Here is a 19,299-nt window from a genome sequence, read left to right as displayed (position 1 = left end):
GGAGTTTTATGCACATGAAATCACACAGTCAGTACTCGTTTTTGTTTGCATTCTTTCACTAAGTGTAATTATTTTGATATTCTTTCCCTATTGATTTTTTTAAAAATCTCTGGTTTCAAATAGTCCTCGCATAAGTCTTAAGTTTGCATTAAGACAACATAGGATCTCTCCAAGTAGAAGGCTGATCAATTAGAATTTGTAATTTGGAATCCATGGTAAGCCAAGGAATTACTAGGCAGTTACCTTTATTTATAATGTTTAGACTCCATCTCAGCCAGATTTGGGGTGTAAGCAAAGGAAACATTTGCTGTTAACTTATGGAAAGACAAAGACTGGCTTATAGATGCAAAATGAGAAAAGCCAGGCCATTTCAAGCCATATTGGGGCCTGAGGCAAAAGGAGAAATCAGTAACATTGACATTTTGTTTGTCATTGATATCTGCATTAATTAAAAAAATATTATATTAAAATATTCTCTTGGTCATGAAGTTTTTTTATTTTTTAAAGTTTAATTTTTGAGAGGGAGAGAGAGTGAGAGAGAATGAGTGAGGGAGGGACAGAAAGGAGGCAGAGAATCCCAAGCAAGCTCTGCACTGTCAGTGAAGACCTTGACTTTGGGGTCAATCCCACAAATTGTGAGATCATGATCTGAGCCAAAATCAACATTTGGACACTTAATTGACTGACCCACCTACGTGCCCCAAGTTTTTTACTTTAAAAAAATAAATTTTTGTATAATTTTAAAAGACTTTTTATTTAAATTTCAGCTAACAGATACGTTATATTAGTTTCAGGTGTACAATATAGTGATTCAACACCTTCATATAACATCGGTGCTTATCACAACAAATGTACTCCTTAATCCCTATAACCTATTTAATGCTTACCTTCCACCCACCTCCCTCTGGTAACCATCAGTTTTGTTTTCTATAGTTAAGGGTCTGTTTCTTGGTTTGCCTTTCTCTCTTTTATTTTCCCCTTTGCTTGTTTGTTTTGTTAAATTCCACATGAGTGAAATCATATGGTATTTGTCTTTCTCAGACTGACTTATTTCACTTAGCATAATACTCTCTAGCTCCATCCATGTCATTGAAAATGGCAAGAATTCATTTTTTATGGGTAATGTTTCATCATATATATATACATATATACCACCTCTTCTTTATCCATTCACTAGGTGATAGGCTATTTCCATTATTTTGCTTCTGTAGATAGTGCTGTTATAATTGAGGTGTTTAATCCTTTTGAATTAGCACTTTTGTATTCTTTGGGCAAATACCTAGTAGTGCAATTGCTGGATTGTAAGGTAGCTTTTCCTCTATGGTCAGAAACAAAATAGGGATGTCCCTATTATTTAACATAGTACTGGAAGTCCTAGTCACAGCAATTAGACAACACAAAGAAACAAAACACATCCAAATCAGCAAGGAGGAAGTTAAACTTGCACTATTTACAGATGACATAATACTCTATAAAGAAAATTCAAAAGACTCCACCAAAAAACAGCTAGAATAAATGAATTGAGTAAAGTCATAGGATACAAAATCAATGTACAAAAATCTGTTGCACTTCTATACACTGATAATGAAGCAGAGGAAAGAAATTAAGAAATTGATCCCATTATAGTTGCACCAAAACCAATAAAATACCAATCTAACCAAAGAGGTGAAAAACCTGTACTCTTGAATCTATAAAACATTAATGAAAGAAATTGAAGATGATACAAAGAAATGGAAAGACATTCCATGCTCATAAATTGGGAGAACAAATATGGTTAAAATGTCTATACTACCCAAAGCAATGTACACAATTAATGCAATCACTATCAAAATATCACCAGCCTTTTTCACAGAACTAGAACAAACAATCCCAAAATTTGTGTGGAACCATAAAAGACCAGAAATAGCCAAAGCAATCTTGAAAAAGAAAAGCAAAGCTGGAGGCATCACAATTCCAGACTTCAAGTTAAATTGCAAAGTTGTGGCGATCAAAACAGTATGGTACTGGCACAAAAAAAGATACATAGATCAATAGAACAGAATAGAAAACCCAGAAATGAACCCACAACCATCTGGTTGATTAATCTTTGACAATGTAGGAAAGAATATCCAGTGGGAAAAAGTCTCTTCAACAAATGGTGTTGGGAAAATTGGATAGCAACATGCAAAAGAATGAACACTGGACCACTTTGTTATACAACACACAAAAATAAATTAAAAATGGATTAAAGACCTAAATGTGAGACCTAAAACCATAAAAATCCTAGAGGAGACTATAGGCAGGAACCTCTTTGACATTAGGCATAGTAATTTCTTTCTAGATATGTCTCCTAAGGCAAGGAGAACAAAAGCAAAGATAAACTGTTGGGACTTTATCAAAATAAAAAGCTTCTTCACAACAAAAGTAAAAGGCAACCTACCAAATGGGAGAAGATGTTTACAAATGACATATCTGATAAAAAGTTAGTATCCAAAATATATAAAAAACTTATAAAACTCAACATCCCAAAACCAAATAATCCAATTAAAAATGGGTAGAACACATGAATAGACATTTTTCCAAGGAAAATATACAGATGGCCAACAGACATATGAGATGTTCAATATCAATCATCATCAGGGAAATGCAAATCAAAACTACAATAAGATATCACCTCATGCTTGTCAGAGTGGCTAAAATCAACAACTCAAGAAATAACAGGTATTGGTGAGGAGGTGGAGAAGGGGCAACCCTCTTGCACTGCTGGTGGGAATGCAAACTGGTGCAGCCACTCTGGAAAACAGTATGGAGGCTCTTCAAAAAGTTAAAAATATATCACTGAGTCTTTTAGAATGCTCTTAAATTTTGTGTTCCAGGGAAGTGTTTCACTTATTTCACTTTAGTCTTGGTGGAAGCTCTGGCTGGATAAAAACTGAGGCAGCTGTGGGTGTTAGGTAGGAGGGCAGTTTCTTTGGGACATGGAAGAAATGCAGGTCAGCCCTCACTGCATTGAATTTCATTGCTTAAGAATCAAATTCTAGAGGCAAGACCCTAATTGGCCCACTTTGGGTCTGATTCCTGCTCCTCTTGATCTCATTGGCAGATGAGGGTGGAGTCATCGTATTTGATGTTTTCACCAGCAATGCTGTTTTCAAAAGAAGGTGGAAGAGATGCCTGACAGAAACAACAGGTGTCAATCACAAACTTCAGGAAAGAAAAATAAAAGGTATTTAGCTGCAATTTATCAATAAAAATCAAATCTTTGTTAGAGGCTATCAGAAAATGATTGAAAAAGTCAAATTGTACAAAATTTGACTGCTTTTTGACATTAATATGTTATGCCAAAACATGACCTCTCCTTTCTTCTTGAAATGGGCATTGTTTCTGCCTACCAAGATTATAGGAGTTTCTTTTGGTGTAATTTCCTTTCCTCATTGCCCCTCCCTGGCTTATCATCTGTCCTCTCCTTAAAGGCCCATGTTCTCCCACTTTACCTCCTTACCTCTGTTCTCTTTTCATTTGGCTCATCTCTGAAGATGAGTCGTATCATTCATATCTCTGCTTTGGTTCTTTATGTGCACGAATACCAAATGTATAGGATGCAGCTAAGAGGGTGCTTAGTGAGAAATTTATGGCTATAAATGCCTGTACTAAAAAGAAGGGTCTCAATAAAGTAACCTTACTTTTCACTTTAAGACACTGAAAAAGATGAAACTAAATCCAAAGCAAGGAGAAGGAAAGAAATAATAAGGGCTAGAGCAAAAATAAATGAAATAGAAAATAGAAAAATAATAGAGAAAATCAGTGACCTGAAAAATTGGTCCTTTAAAGTTGTCAACAAAATTGACAATCCTTTAGTTCAACTAACCAAGGAAAAAAATATAGAAGACTCAGCTTCCTAAAATCAGGGATGAAAGAAGGAACATAACTACTGACATTAAAAACTCGAGAGGATTATAAGAAAACACCATAAATAATCATATGCCAACAAATTATAGATGAAATGGACAAATTCTTGGAAAGATACGCTATTAAAACAGATGCAAGAGGAAATAGAGAGCCTGAATTGACATATAACAAGTAAAGAGACTGAATCAGTAATCAAAAAGACATCCCATAAACAAAAGTCCAGGACTGAGTGGCTTCATGGATAAATTCTATCAGGTGTTTAAAGAAGAATTAGTATCAGTCCTTTACAATTACTTCCAAAAAGTAGTAGTAGAGAGAACACTTCCCAGGAGACTCATGTTATCCACATACCAAAAGCAGACAAAGAGATTGTAAGAGAAGAAAACTACTGCCCAATATCCCTATGGATACACATGTAAAATTCCTCAACAAAACAAGCAAACTCAATGCAATAACATATAAAAAGAATTATATATCATGACCAAGTGAGATTTTACCCCAGGAATGCAAGGTTGGCTTAACATATAAAAATCAATGAATACAATATAGTATATTAATAGACAAAAGGACAAAACTCACAAGAATACCTTAATAGTCATAAAAAATCATCTGGCAAAATTCAACAATCTTTCATGACAAAAACACTCAAAGAGTAGAAGAAAATGTCTTCAATTTGTTAAAAGGAATCTATGAAAAATCCAAAACTATGTCATACTTGGTAAAAGACTAAATGCTTTCTCCCTAAGAGCAGAAACAAGACAAAAATGTAGACTCTCTCTGCTTTTCTCTAACTTTGTACTAGAAGCTCTAGCTAAGGCAATTAGGCAAGACTAAGAAATAAGACATCCAGTTTAGAAAGAAAGAGGTAAAAATATGTTAATATGCGGTGATATGATCTTTATACAGAAAATCCTATGGGATTCACTAAAAAGCTAATAGAACTAACAAATTCAGCAAGTTGCAAGACACAAGATGAATATACAAATAAATTTTATTTCATATGCTAGCAATGAACAATCTGAAAATAAAATTAAAGAAACATTTGCATTTTTAATGGCATCAAAAATACTTAAAATAAGTTTAACAAAATAAATGTCAAATTTTGTTTGACACTGAAGACTACAAAATATTATTGAAAGAAATTTAAAAATATTTAAATAGATAGGAAGACATCCGTGCACATGATTTGAAAGACTGAATACTGTTAAGATGACAATATTCTCCAAATTAATCTCCAGATTCAACACAATCCCTCTAAAAATTCTAACCTACTTTTTGCAGTAACTGACAATCTGATCATAAAATATATATGAAAATGGAAAAGACTCAGAATAACCAAAGTAATTTTTTAAGTTTATTTAATTTTTTGAGGGCGGGGAGAGAGAGAGAGAGAGAGAGAGAGTGTGCGTGAGCACATGAGCAATGGAGGGGCAGAGAGAGAGGGAGAGAGAATCTCAAGCAAGCACCACACTGTCAGCAGTGAGCCTGATGCAGGGCTCAAACTCATGAACTGTGAGATCATGACCTGAGCAGAAATCAAGAGTCAGACACTAACCAACTGAGTCACCCAGGCTCTCCAAAAGTAATTCTTTAAAAATAGGAATAAAGCTGGACAATTCACACTTCTTGATTTCAAAGTTACAGTAATCAAGTCAGTGTATTGCCAACATAAGTATAGACATAAAGATCAATAGAAATGAGAGTTCAGAAACAAATTTGTACATTTATAGTCAATTCATGCTTTGGCGTGTATGCCCAGAAAGTTCAATGGGGGAAAAATATTTTCAACGAATGGTGCTAGGACAACAGACATTCACATGAAAAAAAAAGAATGAATTTGGATGCATATCTCATGCCATACACACAATTTCACTCAGATTAGGTAAAAAACCTAAATGTAAGTGATAAAACTAGAAAACTCTTAGAAGAAAACATAGTCATAAATCTTAATGACTTTGAATTAGTCAACGGTTTCTTAGATATTATACCAAGGACCAAGTAAGAAAAAAATAGATAAACTATACTTCATCAAAATTTAAAAATTTTGTGTTTTAAAGGACACTATCAAAAAGTAGAAAGATAGCCTGCAGAATGGAAGAACATATTTGTAAATCATATGTCTGATAAGGGTCTGGAATATATAAAGAACTTTTACAACTGAAGAATAAAAAAATTGAATTCAAAATTGAGTTCAATTGAAAATTGGCAAAAGATTCAAAAAGACACTTCTCCAAAGAAGCACATGAAAAGATGACAAACATCATTATCCATTAGGACAATGTGAACTGAAACCACAATCAGATACCACTTGTTACAAGTTGAATTGTGTCCCCACAAAAGATATGTTGAAGAAGTCCTAACTCTGATACCTGGGAATATGGCTTTATTTGGAAACAGTCTTTGTAGATGTAGTTAAGTCAAGACAAGGTCATACTGGATTAGGGTGGGCCCTAATCTAATAGGACTGGAGAAGAGACACAGAGACACAGTGAAGAATTTCATGAAATGACAGAATCAGAATTTGATATGATGCCTCAATTAGCCAAGTAACATTAAGGATTTCTGGCAACATGAGAAACTAAGAGAAAGGTACGGAATATCTTTCCCTTTAACCTTTTTGAGAAAGTGTGACCTTGCTGACATTTTAATTTCAAACTTCTAGTCCCTAGAACTGTAAAAGAAAAAATACATGTTGTTTTAAATCACTCAGATTGTGGTAATTTGTTGCTGCAACCCTAGAAAGCTAATGCACTCTTCTCTCCCACTAGAATGGCCATAATAAAAAAGACAGACAATAACAAGTGTTGTGGAGTTTTGAAGAAATTGAAACCCTCCCATATTGCTAGTGGAAGTGTAAAATGGTGCAACCACTGTAGAAGCTAGTTTGACAGTTCTTCATAAAGTAATGATATAAAGTTACCATAAAACCCAGTGGTTCCACTTCTAAATATGTATGTTAAGAGAAATGAAAACATATGTCCACATAAAAACTTGTACATGAATGTTTGTACCAACATCCTTAACAATAGCCCCAAATTGGGAACAATCCAAATGTCCCTCCACTGTTGAATGGATAAACAAAACGAGATGTATCCACACAGTGGAATGTTATTTGGCAATGAAAAGGAATGAACTACTGAGCTATGCTACAAACAGATGAAACTTGAAAACATTATGCCAAAAGGAAGAAACAATGGACCATATATGGTATGATTCCTTAAAGGAAATGTCGAGGACAGGAAAATCTGTGAAGGCAGAAAGTAGACTAATGGTTCCTTAAGGCTGGGGTGGGGAGTGAGGAGCGCCTGCTCAGGGGTATGGTGTTTCACTGGAGGCTGATGAAATGTTCCAAAATTAGATAGTGATGATGGTTGTACAACTTTGGCTACATTAAAACCACTGAACTTTATGATATGTGAATTATATCCTAATAAAGCTGCTAAAAAATAATCTGTTCTGTGGGTTCTTTTCATTTTAGCTATGCTGGACTCCCTTTGCTCTTTCCCACCTTTTTGTTCTCATACAAGCTATGCCTGGGGGGTTCTTTCCGATTTTAACTACTGGTAAATCTTCATTTATTTTTCAAAACCCAGCTTGTGTATCACCTCTTCTGTGAAGTCTTGTCTTCTTAGGAAAGTAAGCACTTTCCTGTGTTGCCTCATTTTGTTTTTAATTGGTAGACAATTTACATATAACATTATGTTAGCTCTAGGTGTGCAGCAGAGTGATTCAGTATTTGTATATGCTGTGAAATGGTGACCACAAAGTCTAGTTAACATCCAACACCACCTATGGTTACACACTTTTTAAAAATAAATTTTTCATGTTTATTCATTTTTGAGAGCAATAAAGAGCCTGAACAGGGAAGGAACAGAGAGAGAGAGGGTGACACAGATTCTGAAGCAGGCTCAGGGCTTGAACCAATGAACCATGAGATCATGACCTGAGCTGAGATAGGACATTTAAACAACTGAGCCACCCAGGCGTCCCCACATTTTTTTCTTAGGATGAGAAGTTTTAAGATCTACTCTCAATATTCTGCTAAGTGAAGTAAGTCTGTCAGAGAACCATAGGATTTCATTCATATGTGGAATTTAAGAAACAAAACAAATGAGCAAAAAGAAAAAAGAGAGGAGGAGAGGCAATCCAAGAAACAGACTCTGAACTCTAGAGAACGCTGATTGTTACCGGAGGGGAGGTGGTGGGGAAGGAGTTACACAGGCCATGGGGATCAAGGAGGGCACTTGCTGTGAGGAGCACCGGGTGCGGGTGCTGTGTGGAAGGGGTGAATCAGTAGATTGCGCACCTGAAACTAATATGACACTGCATGTTGTTAACTAACTGGGATTTAAATAAAAACTTAAAAAAATCTAATCTCTTAGTAACTTTCAAAAATACAATATAATGTTACTAACTATAGTCACCATGCTGTATACTACATCCCCAGGAGTTATTTATTTTATACCTGGAAGTCTGTACCTTTTTACTACCCTCACCCATTTTGCCCAACCTCCCTACTCTCTGCATCTGGCACCTACCAATCTGTTCTCCATATCGATGAGTTTGTTTGTTTGTTTTAGATTCTACTTGTGAGATCAGACAGTATTTGTCTGACTTACTTCACTTAGCATAATGCCATCAAGGTGTTGCCTCTCGATTTGGCAGTTGTGGGCAGTTGCGTATCTCTCACTGCATTGCCACTCTGTTTTCCTCTTGCTTCTATTTCTCGGAGGAGGAGAAACATGGGTATCTGACCACAGTGCATCCATCCTCAGGGCTTATCACTGTGCCTGGCACACAGTAGGCAGTCAATGCTTGCAAAATCCAGTTGAATAATTTGAAAGCATATGGAACAAAGCTCAGGAGTAAACAGTAAAGAACGGATCACATAAGGTTGTGGTCATGAACAACATCTCCTAATTAGACTAAGAATGTGGGAATGTATTCTTTTATTAGTCTAGCTACACTTCCAAAAGCCAGCTAGCTTTTACCTTTCATTCTTTTTTTTCTCTTCCTCTCCCTACTCCTTCTCTTCCTTTTTTTCATGAGTCAACATATGTATATTTGTTTTCCTATTAAAAATTTTTAGGCTTTCCACTTTGAAATAATTTCAGCCTTACAAAAAAGATTGCAAAACTCAAAGAATCCTCATATGCTCTTCACCCAGCTTCCCCACTGTTAACGTCATACAAAACCACAGTACAATAATCAAAACTAAGAAATTAATGCTTACACAATACTATCAACTAATCTACCAACCCTATTCAAATTTTGCCAATTGTCCCAGTTAGGTTATTTTTCTGGTCCAGCATCCAAACTGGAATCAGAGTTATGCCTTCTTAAGTTTCTCTACTCTGGGACAGTGTCTCAGTCTTCCATGACCTTGATACTTTCATGGAGCACACGGTAGTAGTTTTGAAGACTGTTCCTTAATTTAACAAATGCATAGCAGATACCTTTTCTAAGCACTATGCTAGTCTCTGGAGTACTTTAGTGTAAGTTCAGTCTTTGCCCCCCAGGAAGCTGGTCTGTTAGGGAAGAGGGGCAGAGATGCACAAATTAACAGATAATTACAATACAGTGTAAAAATGCAGCAATGGCGGTAAACACTGAGAATGGAGAGGATGTTAGAAGAGGCAACTGACTATATTTTGGAGGGCCTGGAAACACTTCTTGCAAAAGATGACATCTAAAATTTGTTTTTAAATTTTTATTATTTATTAGTTTACTTTTAATTTTTGATGTTTATTATTTATGTTTAAGAGAGAGACAGAGAGTGACAGAGAGAGAGAGCATGAGCAGGGGAGGGGCAAAGAGAGAGGGAGACAAAGAATCTGAAGCAGACTTCAGGCTCTGAGTTGTCAGCACAGAGCCTGAGGCGGAGCTTGAACTCACAAACAGTGAGATTGTGACTTGAGCTGAAGTCATCCACTTAACTAACTGAGCCACACAGGTGACCCTAAAAAAATTTTTTTTAATGTTTATTTTTGAGAGAGTGAGAAAGACAGAGTGTGAGTGGGGGAGGGACACATTGGGAGGGAGACACAGAATCTGAAGCAGGCTCCACGCTCTGAGCGCTCAATACAGAACTTGATGTGGGGCTCAAACTCACGAACTGTGAAATCATGATATGATCTGAAGTTGGACGCCTACTGACTGAACCACCCAGGTGCCCCCAATAAAAGATGACATCCAAACCACATGAGCAAGGCAGAAGTTGGGGGCCTGAGAGAGAGGAATGTTCCAGAGAAAATTTACTCCATCAAGTATAGCAGAATACTGCAGCCATTGTAAGGAATAACCTAAATACTCCTTGTAAAAATCTTTATAATCAGGACCACATTTGAACATGTTGAAGAAATCTGCTTTGACCTTTTCTGTCTTGTCAGAATTCATTTAAAATCCCTTGACATGCTGACATTCATCCTTGTACTTGGGCAATTTCAGAAGTTCCAAGGATAAAATTAACTTTAAGAAGCACAATGAATGTGAAGCTAAAGAAAAAGATTTTTTTATTGAGGTGAATTAATACAGGTAAGTTCTGAAGTACATGATACTCTGAAGAGAATGATTAAGTGTGGTATAAAATGAAATTAATTTATCAGAGGGGCTCTGGTCTTGGTCACTGCCAAGAAGCAATCACATAAATGTCATCATAAAGTTAGACAAAATCATGCAATTGTGTAACCTTTTTGTATCTTGTAATCCCCAACAGGAACATTCTCCATTTAAACACAAAGGTTATAATAGATTCCGTAAGAGAGAGTTGGGCAGACTCAGTAAAAGCTGGGCATCTGCAGACTGACTTGAGAACCAGAAACTATCATCACTCAGGCTCAAGTGTTTTTGGTTTGGAACCTTTGCATAAGATTCTTGCTTGTGAGTTTGGAACAAATTATTTAAGGATGGGGCTATAGGCAAACTCTATACGTAGAGTACGTTTCCTTTCTTCCTCATCTTCCTCCTCCTTCATCTTATTTTTGGTTCTCACCATTCCTGTTAATTTAAGAGAATGCAAACTAACACCACATTGAGAGATCTTTGTACAACTTTTAGATTGGCAATTGTTAAAACGCTAGACAATGCCACATGTTGGAAACTACGTGGAGAGATGGAAACGGTCGTTTGCTACGGCAGCAATGAAAACTTGCATATCCACTTTGGAGACCAATTGGGGAATAGTAAGTCTGAAAATTTGCACATCTCCCAGAGGTAAAAAACTGCCAGACACTTGCCCTCCTAGTCTTCTGTAAAGATGGGTACAGGTCTTTAACCTGGTCTGCCAAACAAGATGCACCAGCTCCAAACTTTGAAGATGATGTTAAAAAAGTTGGGGACCAAGTGGAACATCTGTAATCAATGTAGCAGCAGTGACGGTACACCTATGTACAATTTTTGGAGACAGCAGTGACTATAGATCAAGAAAGAGCACCAACACTCAGCATGTGTCATTTTGGAAATAAAAGGGGGCAGTACCTAGTCTTTTTTTTTATTTTTTAAAAATGTTTTCTTTACTTTTGATACAGAAAGAGACAGAGCATGAGAGGGGGAGGGACAGAGAGAGAAGGAGACACAGAACCGAAAGCACGCTCCAGGCTCTGAGCTAGCTGTCTGCACAGAGCCCGACGCGGGGCTCGAACCCACAAATGCGAGATCTGACCTGAGCCGAAGCCAGAGGCTCAACCAACTGAGCCACCCAAGCACCCCAGTACCTAGCCTTGAAGCAGAGCACCATTGTCCTCATTTGGTCAATTCCATGGTGTGATATTAGATAGTTTATTTTCAAGTTCATTCTTAACCCCTTCAGGAAATTCCGTAAGCTATATTTTAAAAAATATATTCCTTGTTTAAATGATTCATGATGCCTTTCTGTTGCCTTTACTAAGAATCTTGACTCATGTGGAAAGTACTTTGGCAAAATCTATTAAAACAGAGGATATGCACACCTTATAACTCAGCAGTTCTTCTGTGGCATGTATACTTCAGAGCAGCATTACCCATTAGAAATTTCTGTGATAATGGTTATGCCGTCCAATATGCTAGCTAGTAGCCACATGTAGCTACTGACCACTTAAAATGTGGCTAGTGTGACTGAGAAGTTAATACTTTAATTTTATTTGATGAACTGATTTAAATGTAAGTCACCACATGTGACTAGTGGCCACTTTGATAAACAACACAACCCTAGCAAAAGATGTCTATATACACATAGAAGTTCATTGTGGTATGTGTGTGTGTGTGTGTGTGTGTGTGTGTGTGTGTATAGTATATTGTACATGTATATATACATATATATTCATATGTTATATATGTAATATATAATGATTAAAAATCAGAAATAAGCCATATTCACACATGCAAATACCATAAAGCAGTCAAATGAAGGAATTGAATTTTTATTAGTAACATGGATAAATCTAAAGCCATAATCTGTATTATGATAGACAGTGTCATACCACTTTATGTAAAGCTAAAGGAACATAGAATTATTCTTTATATTTATTGATTTAAAATATAGCAAAACTTAAAAACAACATAGAAGGGAAGGCTTCCCATTAAATTCACAAGTATATTCCCTCTGTTAAAAAAGGGAATTGTCAAAATAACACCAGAATTCTTCACAGAGCTAGAAAAATCTTAAAATTTGTATGGAACCAGAAAAGACTCCAAATCATCAAAGCAATCTTAAAAAAGAAAACCAAAGCTGGAGGCTTCACAATTCCAGACTTCAGGCTGTGTTACAAAGCTATAATCATCAAGATAGTGTGGTTCTGGCACAAAAACAGACACCCAGACCAATGGTACAGAATAGAGAACCCAGATATGGACACACAAATGTATGGCCAACTCATCTTTGACAAAGCAGGAAAGAATATCCAATGGGATAAAGACAGTCTCTTCAGCAAATGGTGCTGGGAAAACTGGACAGCGACATGCAGAAAAATGAACCTCGTCCACTTTCTTATACCATACACAAAGATAAACTCAAAATGGATGAAAGACCTAAATGTAAGACAGGAAGCCATCAAAATCCTTGAGGAAAAAGCAGGCAGAAACCTTTTTGATCTTGGCCTCAGCAACTTCTTACTCAAGACATCTCTGGAGGCAAGGGAAACAAAAGCAAAGATGAACTACTGGGACTTCATCAAAATAAAAAGCTTCTGTACAGCAAAAGAAACAATCAGCAAAACTACAAGGCAACCAATGGAATGGGAGAAGATATTTGCAAATGATATATCAGATTAGTATCCAGAATCGATACAGAACTTATCAAACTAAAACCCCCCAAAAAACAAATAATCCAGTGAAGAAATGGGCAAAAGACATGAAGAGACACTACTCCAAAGAAGACATCCAGATGACCAACAGACACATGAAAAAATGCTCAACATCACTCATCAGGGAAACACAAATCAAAACCACAAAGAGCTACCACCTCACACCTGTCAGAATGGCTAACATCAACAGCTCAGGCAACAACAGATGTTGGTGAGGATGCAGCGAAAGAGGATCTCTTTTGTACTGCTGGTGGAAATGCAAATTGGTACAGCCATTGTGGAAAACAGTATGAAAGTTCCTCAAAAAATTAAAAATAGAACTACCCTATGACCAAGCAATTGCACTACTAGGTATTTATCCAAGTTATACAGGTGTGCTGTTTTGAAGGAGCACATGCACTCCAATGTTTACAGTAGAGCTACCAACAATAGCCAAAGTATGGAAAGAGCTTAAATGTCCATTGACAGATGAATGGATAAAGAAGATGTGGTATCTATGTACAATGGAGTATTACTCAGCAATCAAAAAGAAAGAAATCTTGCCATTTGCAGCTACGTTGATGGAACTAGAGGGTATCATGCTAAGTGAAATTAGTCAAGAAAGACAAATATGACTTCACTCATATGAGGACTTTAAGATATAAAACAGATGAACATTAGGTAGGGAAGCAAAAATACTATAAAAACAGGGAGGGGGACAAAACATAAGAGACTCTTGAATAGAGAGAACAGAGGGTTGCTGGAGGGGTTGTGGGAGGGGGGGTGGGCTAAAGGGTAAGGGGCATTGAGGAATCTACTCCTGAAATCATTGTTGCACCATGTGCTAACTAACTTGGATGTAAATTAAAAAAATAATTTATTTATTAAAAAAAAAGAAAGGAAAGAGAATTAGAGGTCCTCAACTATAAATTCTAAGATTTGTTAACACTGGGATGGGCATCATTACCTTGTTTTATTATCATTAGAATTTTTATCAAATCTTTAATGTAACATTTAAATATTAAAATGTATATATCTGTACATACTTTTTATACATTGAGTTACAAAGTAACTTGCCTCTTCAGGCTTCTTTGATTCTTATGGTCATAAAGATTCTCTGTCCTTTCAAATCCATTCTCTTCTTTTTCCATAATAATGGGGATGAGGGTAGGATGAGCCTTCCCATTTCCTATCCCCACCTTTGCAGTTAGGTGTGCTCAAATTCTTGCCAACACAGGGTAGAAAGAGGTGATGTAAGCAACTTGTCTCTCATGAATTCCTGGCCCTGGACTTCTAGGTTTCCGCCCTCTTGGTGGCTGGAGTGGCAATAACCAAAGTGACTTTGGAAGCCACTGGGGGAGTCTCTGGCTATGTGGAACAGGGCTGCCTGCTTCCCTGTGACTGCCACTGGAGAGAAAAATAAACTGCCTTGTTTTTTAAGCTTTATTATTGTTGAGTTTCATTATAGCTCACCTATAGACATATAATCATCTCTCTCTCTCTTTTTTTCACTTACTGTGTTCCAAGTTATATTTCTGATACCTGCATTGTTTATGGTGTTAATGCTCTTTATTAAAATAAGGAATTAGAGTAAATGTAAAATAATAGTAATTCTCACTCCTAGATAGGAGATATAGAAGGTATGCTAAGTTTTTACAACAGCCAGACATAGGATCCTGAGTAGAAGATAATATAAATAACATTTTCATAGCAGTTATAATTTAGTAAGAATTTCACATTTGGCATATATGGGCCTGCCTCTAGTTTCAACCTCTTATTCACAGTAAAGACACCATGGGCCAATGTTGCATTTGATTAAGGTCACCTGAGAGTTAGGAGCAGAACCTACATATTTATTTTGCACTTCATTTCTCACCTCCTCTCACTGCCTCCCTTGCTTGGAATGGAACATAGAGATACTTTGGTTGATAAATGATGCTTTAATTCTACCCACTGTAATTTATTGAAACATCAGGACAAGATACACACACTCCTGGGAATTTATAAATCTGAGCCACTCTGAATGTTCACCTATACACACATATCAGTGGAATAAACTTCTATAAGCTAGTTAAAAGTTATGATACACAGTAATAAGTCTGAATATAAATTCTGGTACACTGACTCAAAGGTAAAAGTGATATTTTTCATGTTAGAAGATGAGAATTCACTTTCCAAAAGGCAAGGTCTTTCTTTTCCCTTGAGGTTCCCCAGTGACCAAGAACAGTCTGCAGGCCTTTGTGTGAGGGGACAAGGTGGGAGAAGGGCTCTGGGCATGAAATCTAAAGCTCTTTTCTCATGAACAAAATTTCTTTGAAAGATTATATTTTACTTTCGAAGTTTATGCTAATTTTTGCATGCTACTCTACAATGGCATTAATGGTATTGATATAAAAAAGAATCTTTTAAATTACCAGTTAAATTTTCTCTTCAAAATCTTTTTGGAAGGTGATTCCTTATTTTTTTCCGTGTTGGATATACTTCCTCATGTCCATAATAGTAAAAGTCTTTCATTTTTATAGCTATAGCTAAAATATTTGGTATTTGAGGTTCTTTATCTCAGAGTATCATTTCTTATTCATCCCCCTGAAATTCAGATAAAATTTATTTAGAATTCAAATCTTCCTGCAGTGGGTGTTTAAAAATTGGACTAACTAGAAATCAGTCAAAGGACTCACAAAATAAAAGGAAATAAAGGACACCATATACTTAAGACATGTTAGGGAGAGGAGTAAAATGTGGCTTCAAACGTAAGGGACCATCAACTTAATATAGACCGCTATATGCAGAAGTTGTCATATACAAACCTAATGGTAACCACAAATCAAAATCCAATAATAGAGATGTGAAAAATAAAGAAAAAAATCCAAATATATCACTACAGAAAGCCAATTAATTGTGAGAGAAGAGAGCAAGAGTAAAAATGAACAGAGAAGAACTATAAAACAACCATAAAACAAGTAACAAAATGGAAATAAGTAAATATTTATCAATAATTATTTTGAATGAGGGGTGCCTGGTGGCTCGATTGGTTAAATGTCTGACTCTTTATTGGCTCAGGTCATGATTTCACAGTCTGTGAGATTGAGCCCCGAATCAGGCTCTGCACCAACAGCACAAACCTGCTTGGGATTCTCTCTCTCTCTCTCTCTCTCCCTCTCTACCCCTTCCTCCTCCTTCGCAGCTCTCTCTCTCAAAATAAATAAACATTAAAAAATTACTTTGAAGCCTGCTTGAAATTCTTTCTCTTCCTCTCTCTCCATGATGAATAAATAAACATTAAAAAAAAATAAAACTTGTCATTTGCAATAATGTAGATGGAGCTAGAATGTATTATGCTAAGCAAGATAAGTCTATCAAAGAAGGACAAATACCATATGATTTCACTCATATGTGGAATTTAAGAAACAAAACAGATGAACATATGGGAAGGGGGAAGAAGAGAGAGGGAAACAAATCACAAATGACTCTTAACAATAAAGGACAAACTGAGGGTTGATGGAAGGAGGTGGTTGAGAGATAGGCTAAATAGAGGATGGGTATTAAGGAGGGCACTTGCAATGAGCACTGGGTGTTATATGTAAGTGATGAATCATTGAATTACACTCCTGAAACCAATATTTCACTGCATGTTAACTAAAATTTAAAAACAAAACAAAACAAATGTAAAAAACAACAAAAATAAAACAAAACTCCCAAGAAACAAAAGTCCAGGAACAGATGGCTTCACAGGTGAATTCTACCAAACATTTAAAGAAGATTTAATACCTATTCTTCTCAAACGATTTTACACACACACACACACACACACACACACACACACACACACACACACACACAGTTTATATAGGCTTTATGCACAATGTGGGGCTTGAACTTATGACCCTGAGTTTAAGACCTGGGCTGAGATTAAGAGTTGAATACTTAACCGACTGAGCCACCCGGGCATCACTCAAACTATCCTATAACATAGAAGAGGAAGGAAGGCTACCAAATTCATTCTATGAGGCCAATATTACCCTGGTACCAAAACCAGATAAAGATACTACCAAAAAAACAAAAAAACAAAAAACAACAACAAAAAAAGAAGTAAATGGCAATATCTCTGATGAACATAGATTAAAAAAAAAAGTCCCTAATAAAATATTAGCAAACTGAATCCAACAATGCATTAAGAAATTCATTACAATCAAGTGGGGTTTATTCTGTGGATGCAAGGGTGGTTTGGTATTTGTAAATCAATCACTGTGGTACATCACATCAACAAGAGAAAGGATAAAAACTATTGGATCATTTCAATAGATACAGAATAGGCATTTGACAAAGTACAACATCCATTTATGATAAAAATTCTCAACAAAGTAGCTTTAGAGGGAACATACTCAACATAATAATGCCATATAAGAAAAACCCACAGCTAATATCATACTGAATGGTAAAACACTGAGAGCTTTTCCTTTAAGATCAGGAACAAGATAAGGATGTCTACTCTCACCACTTTTATTCAACATGGTGCTGGAAGTTCTAGCCACAGCAATCAGACCAAGAAAAAGGAATAAAAGGCATCCAAACTGGCAAGGAAGAAGTAAAACTTTCACTATTAGCGGATAACACTATACTATAAATAGATAACTCTAAAAACTCTACTAAAAAACTATTAGAACTGATCAATGAATTCAGTAAGGCTGCAAAATATAAAATCAATATACAGAAATCGATTGCATTTCTATACCCAGTCATGAAGCAGAAGAAAAATTAAGAAAGCAATCCCACTTACAGTTGCACCAAAATAGTAAAATATCTGGGAATAAACTTAACTAAAGAGGTAAAAGACCGGTACTCTGAAAAGTGTAAAATGCTGTTGAAAGCAATTGCAGATGACACAAACAAATGGAAAGATATTCCAGGCTCATGGATTAGAAGAATAAATATTGTTAAAATGTCCATACTATCCCAAACAATTTACGGATTAAATGTAGTCTCTGTCAAAATACCAGTATCATTTTTCACATACTAGAACGAAGAATCCTAAAATTTGTTATGGAATCACAAAAAGATCTTAAATAGCAAAAGCAACCTTGAAGAACAAAACTGGAGGCTTCAAAATCCCAGATATCAAGATATACTATTAGGCTGTAGTAATCAGAACAGTATGGTACTGGCACAAAACTAGTTATGTATATCAATGGAAACAAATAGAGAGCCCAGAAATAAACCAATGACTATATGGCCAATTAGTCTTTGACAGAAGAGGAAAGAATGTGCATGGGAGAAACTCTCTTCAACAAATGGTGTTGGGAAAACTGGACAGCTGCCTGCAGAGAAATGAAACTGGACTACCTTATTACACGATACACAAAAATAAGCTCAAAATGGATTAAAGGCCTAAATGTGAGACCTGAAACCATAAAAATCCTGAAACAGCACAGGTAATAATTTCTCTGACATCAGCCATAGCAATATCTTTCCAGATATATCTACTGAGGCAAAGGAAACAAAGGCAAAAATAATGGGACTACATCAAAATAAAAAGCTTCTGCACAGCAAAAGAAACAATCATACTGCGTGGGGAGAGATATTTGCAAATGACATATCCAGTAAAGCGTTAGTATCCAAAATACATAAAGAACTTAAGACAATTCAACCCCACCCCCCCAATAACCCAATTAAAAAATGGACAGCAAACATGAACAGACATTTCTCCAAATGTATGGCCAATTAATTTTTGACAAAGCAGGAAAGAGTATCTGATGGAAAAAAGACTGCCTCTTTAGCAGGTGGTGCTGGGAGAACTGGACAGCAACATGCAGAAGAATGAAACTAGACCACTTTCTTACACCATACACAAAAATAAACTCAAAGTGGATAAAGAGCTTGAATGTGAGACAGGAAACCATCAAAACCCTCAAGGAGAAAGTAGGAAACAATCTCCTTGACCTCAACCGCAGCAATTTCCTACTCGACACATCCCCAAAGGCAAGGGAAATGAAAGCAAAACTGAACTCTTGGGACCTCATCACGATAAAAAGCTTCTGCACTGCAAAGGAAACAATCCAGAAAACTAAAAGGCAACCGACAGAATGGGAAAAGAAAGTTGCAAATGACATATCAGATAAATGGCTAGTATCAAAAATCTACAAGGAACTCACCAAAC

This window comes from Suricata suricatta, chromosome 3 (genome assembly GCF_006229205.1).
Source record: "Suricata suricatta isolate VVHF042 chromosome 3, meerkat_22Aug2017_6uvM2_HiC, whole genome shotgun sequence".
In the NCBI taxonomy this organism is placed as follows: Eukaryota; Metazoa; Chordata; class Mammalia; order Carnivora; family Herpestidae; genus Suricata; species Suricata suricatta.
This window is presented reverse-complemented; position numbering follows the sequence as displayed.